The 12,053-nt window shown below is 38.7% G+C and overlaps 1 long non-coding RNA gene across 7 annotated transcripts; it reads right to left on the reverse strand.

Moving 5' to 3' along the window:
• Positions 1-1,561: 1,561 nt before the first annotated feature.
• LOC124154967 lies at positions 1,562-4,287 on the reverse strand. 7 transcript variants are annotated; one of them, XR_006864070.1, is made up of 3 exons: positions 2,527-2,786; positions 2,323-2,445; positions 1,562-1,602 (listed from the first exon to the last, which is right to left on the reverse strand). It is a non-coding gene; the product is annotated as an uncharacterized LOC124154967 (long non-coding RNA). The 7 variants fall into 7 exon arrangements; XR_006864068.1 differs by lacking the exon at positions 1,562-1,602 and adding an exon at positions 1,615-1,661; XR_006864067.1 differs by lacking the exon at positions 1,562-1,602 and adding an exon at positions 1,620-1,664.
• Positions 4,288-12,053: the final 7,766 nt, after the last annotated feature.

Genomic DNA, 12,053 nt, shown 5'->3' on the forward strand with positions numbered 1-12,053 from the left:
AAAAATAAATTTCGCACTGCAGCGCTCTGGATGCATGGGTTGTAAGGCACCATGTCTTGCTTCCTTATTTAGGAAGTCTGGTACATGAAATTTTCCATGGTCATAGATGATTATAATATACTTGCGAACACGGGCAGTTTTTGACACTGAAGACCTCGGTTCGACTCCAGAAAAATTGTCAACTCACGGGAAAAATAAATTTCGCACTGCAGCGCTCTGGATGCATGGGTTGTAAGGCACCATGTCTTGCTTCCTTATTTAGGAAGTCTGGTACATGAAATTTTCCATGGTCATAGATAATTATAATATACTTGCGAACACGGGTAGTTTTTGACACTGAAGACCTCGGTTCGACTCTAGAAAAATTGTCAACCCACGCGACAAAAATTTTCTTACTTCAGCGCTCCGGGTGCATAGGTACAAGGAACCATGTTTTATTCCTTTATTTATGAAATTAGATTCATGAAATCTCCCAAGGTCATAGGAAATTATAGTATACTTGATAACATGGGCGGTTTTTAGTCTGACGACCTCGGTTCGACTCTGGAAAAATTTACAAGCCAAGCGAAAAAAACATTCGTTCTACAGCGCTCCGTGTGTATAGGTACAAGGAACCATGTCTCACTTCCTTAATTAGGAAGTCCGGTGCATGGAATTTTCCACGATCATAGTTAATTACATTATACTAGATAATAAGGGCGGTTTTCGACCCTGAAGATCTCGGTTCAACTCTGAAAAAATCCCCAACCCACACAACAAAAATTGTCTTCAGCGATCCGGGTGAATAGGTACAAGGAACCATGTTTCATTCCTTCATTTATGAAGTTAGATTCATGAAATCTCCCAAGGTTATAGGAAATTATAGCATACCTGATAATACTTTTATTATTTTATTAAATAAAAATTAAATTATTAAAATTATATTATATGGCGGTATTTTAGTCTGAGGACCTTGGTTCGACTCTCGAAAAATGCCCAAACCAAGCGATAGGATGACTGATCTAAGAGGGTTGTGAATTTATTAACATAGCTACTCCAAATCATGTATGTAATACTAGAACCATCTGCTTACCAATTTTCTAAGAATCATGACAAATAATCTGACTGCAACTGCATTTAATTCAGCACAGAGCAAATGCATTCCAAATTACACCCAGACCATTAACAATTAAAATACTTATTGAGATGAATTGCTGGATAGAAATAAAAAAAGCTGGCACATCGTAATCACATCCTTATATTATAATAAAATTCACTACAATCTCCACAGTTCAGTAAATCACATAACTATTTACAATTACAGTCATATAAAGTAATGTTTGATCATTAAAACAGAAAGTCATGGGCAATAGAATAGAATTTTTCCAGAATAAATAAAATATAATTTTGTTGAAATAGTAGTACAATTTGATCAAACTAATTTCAAAACAGATGCACATAATTTAAGGCTTTTAAAACATCCATTTAAAGGTGCACTGCCATAATGTCTAGACTTTAAGGAATGATGATTTTGCTAATGCTGGCAAATGTAGCAGTAAGGTCCACACAACAGGTATCACCCTCAGGATTACAAATCCAGCCTGCCACTTAATGCATAGTATCCTGTCCCGGATTAAGAAGAACAGTTTTTCAAATAGTTCATGATTATCCACTGCACCAGGCTGCTAGAAAACATAACATATAAATACCATGAGACAAAGTAAACCGAAGAGTTAACAATGTAATTAATTGAACAAACCATTCAATTTGAGATGCACAAGTATGTTCATGGGAAATCAACATTCAAAAGGAAAAAGTTATGTTCATCCAAGTTATCATTATAGGTCAGTGTATAGAATACCCAACAACACTTAAACCATGATCCCGAAAAAATCAGAACTATGTAATTGTGTTTGTAGTTCATAGAATAATATCTTAAAATAAATGGATTGTACTAAACATCAATTCCATACTTAAAATCATCAACTTCTAAATATACTGATATTCCTCCTGATGTAAGATCCTAATAAAATCCTTGCAAACCTGAAATACAATTAAAAAGACCATCGGAAACAGTACATATTACATAATTTCCAAGGATTGCAGATTGCAGTAGTCTCACACATTATCCAAATATGTAAAATAAAGTTGAAATGCCATTCACCATTACCATATGCCTGCAAAATGACAAGTTCACAGCAATGCATAAGGCCTCATATACTCCAATAGCATATACCAGCATTGCATTATAATTTGCATTGCATTATATACTTGCATTATAACAGCTTTGCCCTGATTTTATCTAACTTAAGAGACAGATTAGAGACAGCTTATCAAACTTACTTCACCAACGTTACCAAAGATAATCAGACTTCACCATCCCCACAGGTCAAAAATACTAAGATTTTCCTAAAGCAATGTCCCTGATGGGTATCTCATTTGCTCCACCATTGAAGACAGATCAACCTAGAAGAAAGAAAATAATTATAAGGACATCCTTGGATACATTTCGAAAAGGCAAGACAAATGAAAAATGCTCCTACTTACTCATGCTTGCCAATCATTCATCTTCATAGACTGTTTCCACAATGTTCCGAATGAGACTCACTTGCTCCCAAAGTTAACACAGATGTTATTCCATTCTTTAATTCATTTAACAACTCTCATGGCTAACATGTTCACAATTCACCAAACCATAGATGACAAAGGAACCTAGGAAAGTGATAACATGTCCATATGATAATAATAAACTCTCATTGAATGCTTATTAATTGTCTAAAGTTGAGGCCTATGTTAATTAGTTAGAAATTGTAAATATTGCCAATCCCAATAATGAATGTAATACTAGAATAATCCGCATGCAAATATTCCAAGAATCACGGCAAATAATCTGACACACTGATGTCAGTGTGCACTCAGGTGAGCCTTTAGGTACATTAAAGATTTTACAAATAACTGCAATAAATGAATATACATCAGAACATTAATTAGAATAGGATGGATTCCAAACTCAATCACTGATTTTAAGTCAGCAAATGCTGCACGGAGCAAATGCATTCCAAATTGAGCAATTAGACTCAGACAATTAACAATGACAAGACAATCATGGATGTAAATAACTGAAGCATAAAGCCTGTTAAATTGTAGGAAGTAGTTTTACAAATCCAGTAGAATACCTCGCTCATGTGTTAATTTTAATGGATATATTATGGGCTGAAATGCACTATAGATACAGGGTGGGGTACAGACATAATGGGTATTAAATGAAACGAAATGATAAATACCGAGCTAAATGCAGGAGATAACCCCGAAAGGAAAGATATGGTGCATCTCAATATGCAGTCAAACTATACTAATAATGTTGCATTGATGGAGAGAGAAATAAATCATCCAGGCTCATCATAATCACATTCTTATATTATAATTCACTACAATCTCCACGGTTAAGTTAATCACAAAACTGTATCTATATTCACATAAGTCATATGAGTGTGCACTGATCATTAAGAGGGATAGTTATAATATGCATATTATCATCCTGGAATAAGAATAACTGTTCTTCAAGTAGTTCATCAATAACCATTGCACCAGGCTGCTAGAAAACACAACATATAAAAACCATTATAAAAAGTATACCAAATGCCAGCAATTCCATACTTAAAGTCATCAACTTCTTAAAATAAACTGATATTCTCCCTGATGTAAGATCCAAATAAAATCCTTGTACACCTGAAATAGAATTACAAAGACTATTTGAAACAATACATGCTACATAACTTTCACAGGTTGTAAAATCTCACATATTAACCAAACATGAGAATAAAGTTAACATGTCATTCAGCATTTACCAGCTATATGAAAGGCTGTTCATAGCAATATATAAGGTATCATATTCTCAAATAACACAAGCTAGCTCATGCCATTACTAAATACTACCCAGTTCCCAAACTAATCCTACAAAAATATTTTGTAGCCTATAAAAGGGTGGGAAAAATGTGCACATTAACATTATTGAAACAAGTTCTAATTCTCTTACATGACTTACCATTTTTTTAATAAATAATCCTCATGAGGCAACCAACTTCTTCCTTAAATTCTCCTGCCATCATTCCATAATTCAACTGATTTCACCATCTCTCATGAATACCGTGTTAATGCCTCAACTGACCATAGATCATAATTCAACCTAGAAGAATGATAATAATGATATGAACACCATTGGGAATATGTTGCAACGGAACACAAGATGAAAAAATGCACCTACTTACACATGTGTGGTTATGAGACAGCTTCATAAACTTTTCCGACAATGTTCCCCATAAGACCCTCACTTGCTTCCTTAATTTCTCTATCTACATTCTACAATTCAAATGATTTTACCAGCTCTCATAAGTAACATGTTCACACTTCACCTGACCATGGATCATATATCAACCTAGAAGAATTATTAGAATTAAAAGAACAACCATGGAAATATGTAGCAAGGGAAGGACTGGATGAAAAAATACATCTACTTACACCTTTATGGTTGTGGAACAGCATCTATGACTTCTTTCAATAATGTTCCCCCAGGAAACTGTCACATTGTCCTTAAATTATCCAGCAAAATTCTACAATTCCAATGATTTTACCAGCTCTCATGAGTAATATGTACACGCTTCAACTGACCATAGACCATTCAACCTAGAAGGATGACAATAATGATAAAAAAAACCTTGGTAATATGTTATAAATTTATAACAATATTTTGCGATTGCAAGGGAGGACAATGGAAAAAAACATCTACTTACACCTGTGTACTTATGAAACAGCTTCCAAGACTTAGGCAGTATTCCTCATAAGACGGTCACTTGCTTCCTTAATTTATCCAGCAGTCATTCCACAGTTCAAATGCTTTCATGAGTACATTTTTATTTTGTTGCTGCTTCACCTGACTAGCTCATCATAGTTCAACCTGAAAAAATGGCAGAAATAATAGGAACAACCTTGGAAATAGTTTGCATAGGAAGGACAGGTAATGCCTGCGAAAAGCAATGCTCATCACAATAATATCAGATTATAAATTGTATGTGGTCATTTTCATTAGGCTTCACCATATTGATTCACATCCTACAGTGGGTAATCTATTAACACATATAATGATTAGTATCTATTACAATGTTGAATATTTATTACTTTTTGCATGAATTTGGCCATATAATGTTCAACTTTTGCACTAATCCACAATAAAATGGGCTGATGTTGGTGCACCATTTACACAGTAAATGAATGATAGCATAGATTTAAGGTCTATTTTTCCCACACTACTGTTACACTCTCAATAACTTAACCTCACATAATACCACATGTCCTTATTCCCATGAATTCAACACACAATGACTGCACTCAAATAACTGTCAAATAATTGAACTGCCATATATTGATATCCCTATAGCCCACACTTTAATTAAATTCCTGTCAATAGACCCTTCCTTTAAATGAAGATATACTTTGCGACATTCTCAAAAACTACCAGACAACTTTATAAACGGTACATAGGCTTTATATAAATTTATACGCGAAGGAGTCCATGTATGAAGTTATAGGTTACTGCAATTCGATGTGCATAATATCCAGTATCATGAAAATATCACTTCAACAGCACTGATACAAAAAAGTTAACTGAAAGCCAAACAAATAACGTAACAAGTGATAATTCAATATTCTACTACATAACTCATAAATTTACTACACACTAGCAGAATTAAAACTCGAGTAAAGCATATAACTTTCTCGTACATGGTTGCATTGAACTTCACAATCATAATTTGTAAATACTTTTCCATAATATCATAATACACTTACTTTTGCTTTCAGCATCCGGATTTCCTAATTAATCACCAACATCTCGTCCTGTTGACAGTCGGGAACGTCTGGTTCTTCCACCAACTCTCCTCCAGCACACGGGTTGATATCCGAGTTGTTTGGATGCAAGAATTTCTATGCATAACGTATAACGAATGCACGAGTTTAACAGGACATCTTATTACGACTTCCAAAAGTGCATAAAAAACTGAAATTATTAGAAAAGACTAGATTCGACTGTCGCCAATTTGTAATATTAAAACTATGTAAACTTATTCAAACTTTGTATAACTTATCTTCAGAATACATACCTTTTTCCAGAAATCGCTGTTGGAACGGCAGTTTGTTTATGTAGTTTGCGACCATCCTGTTGACGACACTCTTAACTTCTCCGCAGTGAAACAAACCTAAATAATAATATTCGTAAAAATTGAGGAATTTCTGAACAGAGAAGGCATTATCCATTGCACGTATAAAACTGAATTGAAGAAATGTATACTGGCGCAAGCGAGCCTACATACGATCCGATTATTCTACTAATTTACAATGAAAATGCACCATTTCCGTATTATTCCGTATGAAACATGACCCGAAGTAATAAATAACATTGAAAAGTTTGGCACTTTTGCATTACTTAACATAATTTCAAGGCAAAGCGTGATGAATCCGTATCAAAATATGCTGGTGACAACAGCGTTGTCAACAACTTTTGAGAAGCCTATATTTCTACTATGTGACGTTCCCTCATTGACATAGACTATTGCTAGAATTATTAAGACTTACGTTGAATATATAAATATTTACAAAGTACAAATACAGGCAAAAAATACTTATAATATTGTCACTTCCTTACCTCACAATGTGCGATGTTATTGTAGATTTCCATTTGTTTCTTCTGCAATCTATCGACCAAGGAGCCTTTCTTTTACGATCAGAAGGAAAACGAAATATTCATACTCCGTTTTTCGTGGAATTGGAGCAAATCGGAGCACTGCAGCACACAATTTTTTGAAATTAATTCATATGCCCTATGCAAACACCATGTAAACAACAGACAGGTGGGAACCAAGATGATCAAACCGAAATGCACTATGGGAGCGTGACACGACCTGCCTTTTACCGACCTTGCTACTAGCCAGCTCGGCAGCCGATACTCGGTAGCGATTTGGGTTCAACCCGCTAGGCTACGCTTGACAACACTGCATCTGACTCCTCCGCGGCGCGGAAAATTCGTAACACTATCAAACAAAAGAAATTGATTCAGCAAAGTGCATTGAAATTTTTACTTCATAATGGATAATTCGATGTGATATCGCATCTCAGACATATTTTTTTATTGCTGTACACAAAAATTATGCAATACCTTTGGGCAAGGGTAGATTTATGAGTAATACCGAAGCATTTGTATGTTTGAGATGCAGTTATTGCTTTACAAACGGCCGTATATTTATTGATCATATAAATTGCGTATTGCTTGCACTTCCGATATTTGTTTCCATTAGTGTATGCGTGATTAGTATGGAAAAACATAACTAGCAACGTAAGTATCCTATCTATATACAGCCCTTGAGGTAACTGACTCACTGATGGATACAAATTCCCGACCACTTCCAGAAGTGCTGGAGAGCTGAAATTTGGCACTCGTGCGGGGAATCCAAAATGATGCGGAGGAAAAATCCGAAAACCGGAAGTTTCCGCCACGTGTCGTCGCCAGGACGACAAAATGGCCGAAATCGGGCTTTTTCCGGGGACCGTTTTTCGGTTTTTATTTTACTGCGCGCGAACCGTTCGTGCCACATGGATGTTTAATGCATTTTTTGAAAGCTGATAAACGTGGGCACGTTATTACGTAATGATATTAATTTGTTTTTAAGAAAATTGCAGCCAAAATGGCGTCCAAAAATTCGTTTTTCGAATAAAATATCATAACTTCCGCTCCCTTCGACTTAATTTAAGGTGTAGGATAACGAAAATGATTATTATATATGCTTATAACATCTTCTAAGAAATTTAGGTAACAATTTTCTTTCGTCGTCCTTGGTTACTCAGAAAAAAATTAAAATATTCCGAAAATCACCGAAAATTACGATTTCCAAAAGATTAACACAAGATTTTGTCAATTTTTACCTGACCGATTTCTTTCAAACTTTGTAGTTACATACAGCAATGCATTGTCTTTTATTAAACATAAACATTTTATAAATGATTCAATGGATTAAACCGCGAAAAAATAAAAATGGCGGGCACTACTCACTTTTTTCAGGGACTGGATTGCTTTTTATTGTATTACTCTCGAAATATGGATGTCGTAGGGCATACTTCTTTTAGATATGACAGTAAATGAATGTGACCATATACTATCGTCATCTTTAAACCCCCCGAAACCCCCTAAAAAATTAAAATTTGCATATAATTAGCCTTTTCGGGTGCTTTCGTCACAATTCCGCCGCTTTTCCAATCCTTACCACTCATCGCTACGGAATTGATGTGGACGATTGATGACCGCTGGCAGTAAAAATCTATAAACCCCCGGTAAACCCACATACCTACCCCCCAAAAATAAAATTTTGCATTTAAGTCTACTTTTTGTGTACTTTTCGTGACTATTCCACCGCCCCCAACGACTCATCCCCACGGAATTTATGTGAACGGATGGTGACCGCCAGGAGTACACACATTTAAACCCCCGGTATCCCCCTGAAATCCCCCCAATTGTAAAATGTGTCATTTAGTCTCCTATTTGGGAACTTCTCGCAAACATTACGCCGCACTACCCGTCCCCTCTGAGCTCTAGATCCGGAATATTTGGTGAGGGCGAGCCACCGTAAACCATACGGGGAAAAATACCAGAAAACCCTCGATCACCTCCTGGAACATCGCCGAAAAAAAAATTTTACAGTCGCCTTTCCGAATAGTATTCGTCACAATTTAACCGGTGCCCCTACCACTTATTAAAACCCCCGATAACTCCGTGAAACCTCCCAAAAATGCCTAATAAATCGCCTCTCCAGGTAAAAGAATCGTCAGACTACTGTTCCAGACCCCTAGGACTTATCACCACGGAATTTTTGAGAACGATTTGTGACCACTGGTTTAACTCAAGTATAAAACCCCCGGTATCCCGTTGGAACCCCCCGCAAAAAATGAAAAACTTGCCATTAAGTATTTTTTATGGGTATTTGTCGCCACTATTACTCCGTAATGCACAACCCTTTACAATCATCGCTACGTGATCACTGTGGACGATTGGTGACCGCATGCATAACACATTAAAACCCCCGAAACCCCCTGGGCACCCCTCTCGGTGGAGAAGAGCATTAATGAGGATTAAGCGGAGCAGCCGCGGGGGGGCTCCTCAACCCCAAGGCGGCGAAGCCGCCCCACAACGAGGAACGGCGAAGCCGTTCCGAGGAGTAACTGGAGTAGGCGAGGGGGAGCTTCAGTAACCCTCGGGCGGCGAAGCCGGCGATGCTCAAGCGCAAAAGCCGCTGTAGACTCCCCCCATCTCAACTCACACTCAACCCCTGGGCGGCGAAGCCGTTTCGAGGAATGAGTGGGGCGCCTCCCTACCCCCTGGCCGGCGAAGCCGGCCCCTAGCTAAGGTGAGATTATTCGAACTTTAAAAGTCTTCGTGCGACCACAAATGTAGACGGCGAAGCCGGAACCGGGGTTTTAAGGGGCGGAGCCCCTTAACGAGCGCGCGGAGCGTGCGAGTCCTATCTATATACAGCCCTCGTGGTGACTGACTCACTCATGGATACAAATTCCCGACCACTTCTAGAAGTGCTGCAGAGCTGAAATTTGGCACGCGTGCGGGGAACCGGAAATGATTCGGAGGAAAAATCCGAAAACCGGAAGTTTCCGCCACGTGTCGTCGCTAGGATGACAAAATGGCCGAAATCGCGCTTTTTCCGGGGACCGTCCTCCGGTTTTTATTTTACTGCGCGCGAACCGTGCGTGCCACACGGATTGTTAATGAATTTTTTGAAAGCTGGTAAATGTAGTAACGTATTTATGTAATGTTATAAGTTTCTTTTTAAGAAATTTGCTGCCAAAATGGCGTCCAAAAATTGGTTTTTCGAAAAATATTTCATAACTTCCGCTCCCCTAGTCGTAATTACAGGTGTAGGATATTGAAAATGATTATTATATATGCTCATAACATAGTCTACGAAATGTAGGTACCGTTTTTCTTTCATCGTCCTTGGTTACTGAGAATAAAATTAAAATATTCCGAAAATCACCGAAAATTACGATTTTCAAAAGATTAACACAAGGTTTTGTCAATTTCAACTCAACCGATTTCTTTCAAACTTTGTAGTTACATACAGCTATGCATTGTCTTTCAGAAGACATAAACAGTTTAATAATTATTTAATGGATTTAACCGCGAAAAAATAAAAATGGCGGGCACTGCTAACATTTTTCAGGGACTGGTTTGCTTTTTATTGTATTACTTTCGAAATATGGATGTCATAGGGCACAATTCTTTTATACATGACAGTAAATGAATGTGACCATATAGTACCGTCATCTTTTAACCCCCCGAAACCCCCTAAAAAATTAAAATTAGCATATAAGTAGCCTTGTCGGGTACCTTTCGTCACAATTCCGCCGCTTTTCCAATCCTTACCACTCATCGCTACGGAATTGATGTGGACGATTGATGACCGCTGGCAGTAAAAACCTATAAACCCCCGGTAAACCCACATACATGCCCCCCCCCAAAAAAATAAAATTTTCAAATAAGTCTACTTTTTCGGTACTTTTCGTGACTATTCCACCGCCCCCAACGACTCATCCCCCCGAAATTTATGTGAATGGATGGTGACCGCCAGGAGTACACACATTTAAACCCCCGGTATCCCCGTGAAACCCCCCCCAAATGTAAAATGTGTCTCCTATTTGGGAACCTCTCGCAAACATTACGCCGCACTACCCGTGCCCTCTGAGCTCTACATCCGGAATATTTGGTGAGGGCGAGCCACCGTAAACCATACGGGAAAAAATACCAGAAAACCCCCGATCACCTCCTGGAACATCGCCGAAAAAATAATTTTAAAGTTGCCTTTCCGAATAGTTTTCGACACAATTTAACCGGTGCCCCTACCAATTATTAAAACCTCCGATAACCCCGTGAAACCTCCCAAAAAATTTCTAATAAATAGCCTCTCCAGGGAAAAGAATCGTAAGACCACTCTTCCGGTCCCCTAGGACTTATCGGCACGGAATTTATGAGAACTATTAGTGACCACTGGTTTAACACAAGTATAAAACCCCCGGTATTCCGTAGGAACCCCCCGAAAAAAAATGAAAAACTTGCCATTAAGTCTTCTTTTATGGGTACTTGTCGCCACTATTAATCCGCATTGCACTACCTTTTACAATCATCGCTACATGATCACTGTGGACTTTTGGTGACCGCATGCATAACACATTAAAATCCCCGAATCCCCCTGGGCACCCCTCTCGGTGGGGAAGACCATTTATAAGGACTAGGCGGAGCAGCCGCGGGGGGGCTCCTCAACCCCAAGGCGGCGAAGCCGCCCCACAACGAGGACCTGGCGTAGGCGAGGGGGAGCTTCAGCAACCCCCGGGCGGCGTAGCCGCCCCGATGTTCAAGCGGCGCAACCGCTGTGGACTCCCCCCACCTCTGGGCGGCGAAGCCGCCCCTTAAACGAATAACGGTGAAACAGTTCCGAAATGCCCTCGCCCTCTGGCATTCTAAACCCCCAGGCGGCAAAGCCGCCCTTCAGCGAGGAACGGCGAAGCCGTTCCGAGGAATGAGTGGGGCACCTCCCTACCCCCTGGCCGGCGAAGCCGGCCCCTAGCCGTGTTGAGATTATTCGAACTTCAAAAGTCTTCGAACGACCACAAATCTAGACGGCGAAGCCGGAACCGGGGTTTTAAGGGGCGGAGCCCCTTAACGAGCGCGCGGAGCGTGCGAGTTATACATATCTGTATTCGGAAAGCAGAAATACACCTCAATGACGGAGTAGAAACGAAAACTTTTGCAATGCAGAAATGAAACGTTAAGAAAATAACGTTGAGATTAATGTGTGAATGACACACATTTATTACGTTACAAACACCTACGTGCGAGCAATTAGTAACATATGTTTGCAACTCCTAAAGTGTTAGTCAAGGAAACAACAATCTGCTTCGCTACATTTAAATATTTCAAATATTGACAGCGTGCGGAAATATACGGCATATAGTTTACTAGAGGT

Source organism: Ischnura elegans, chromosome 3, assembly GCF_921293095.1.
Source record: "Ischnura elegans chromosome 3, ioIscEleg1.1, whole genome shotgun sequence".
NCBI lineage: Eukaryota > Metazoa > Arthropoda > Insecta > Odonata > Coenagrionidae > Ischnura > Ischnura elegans.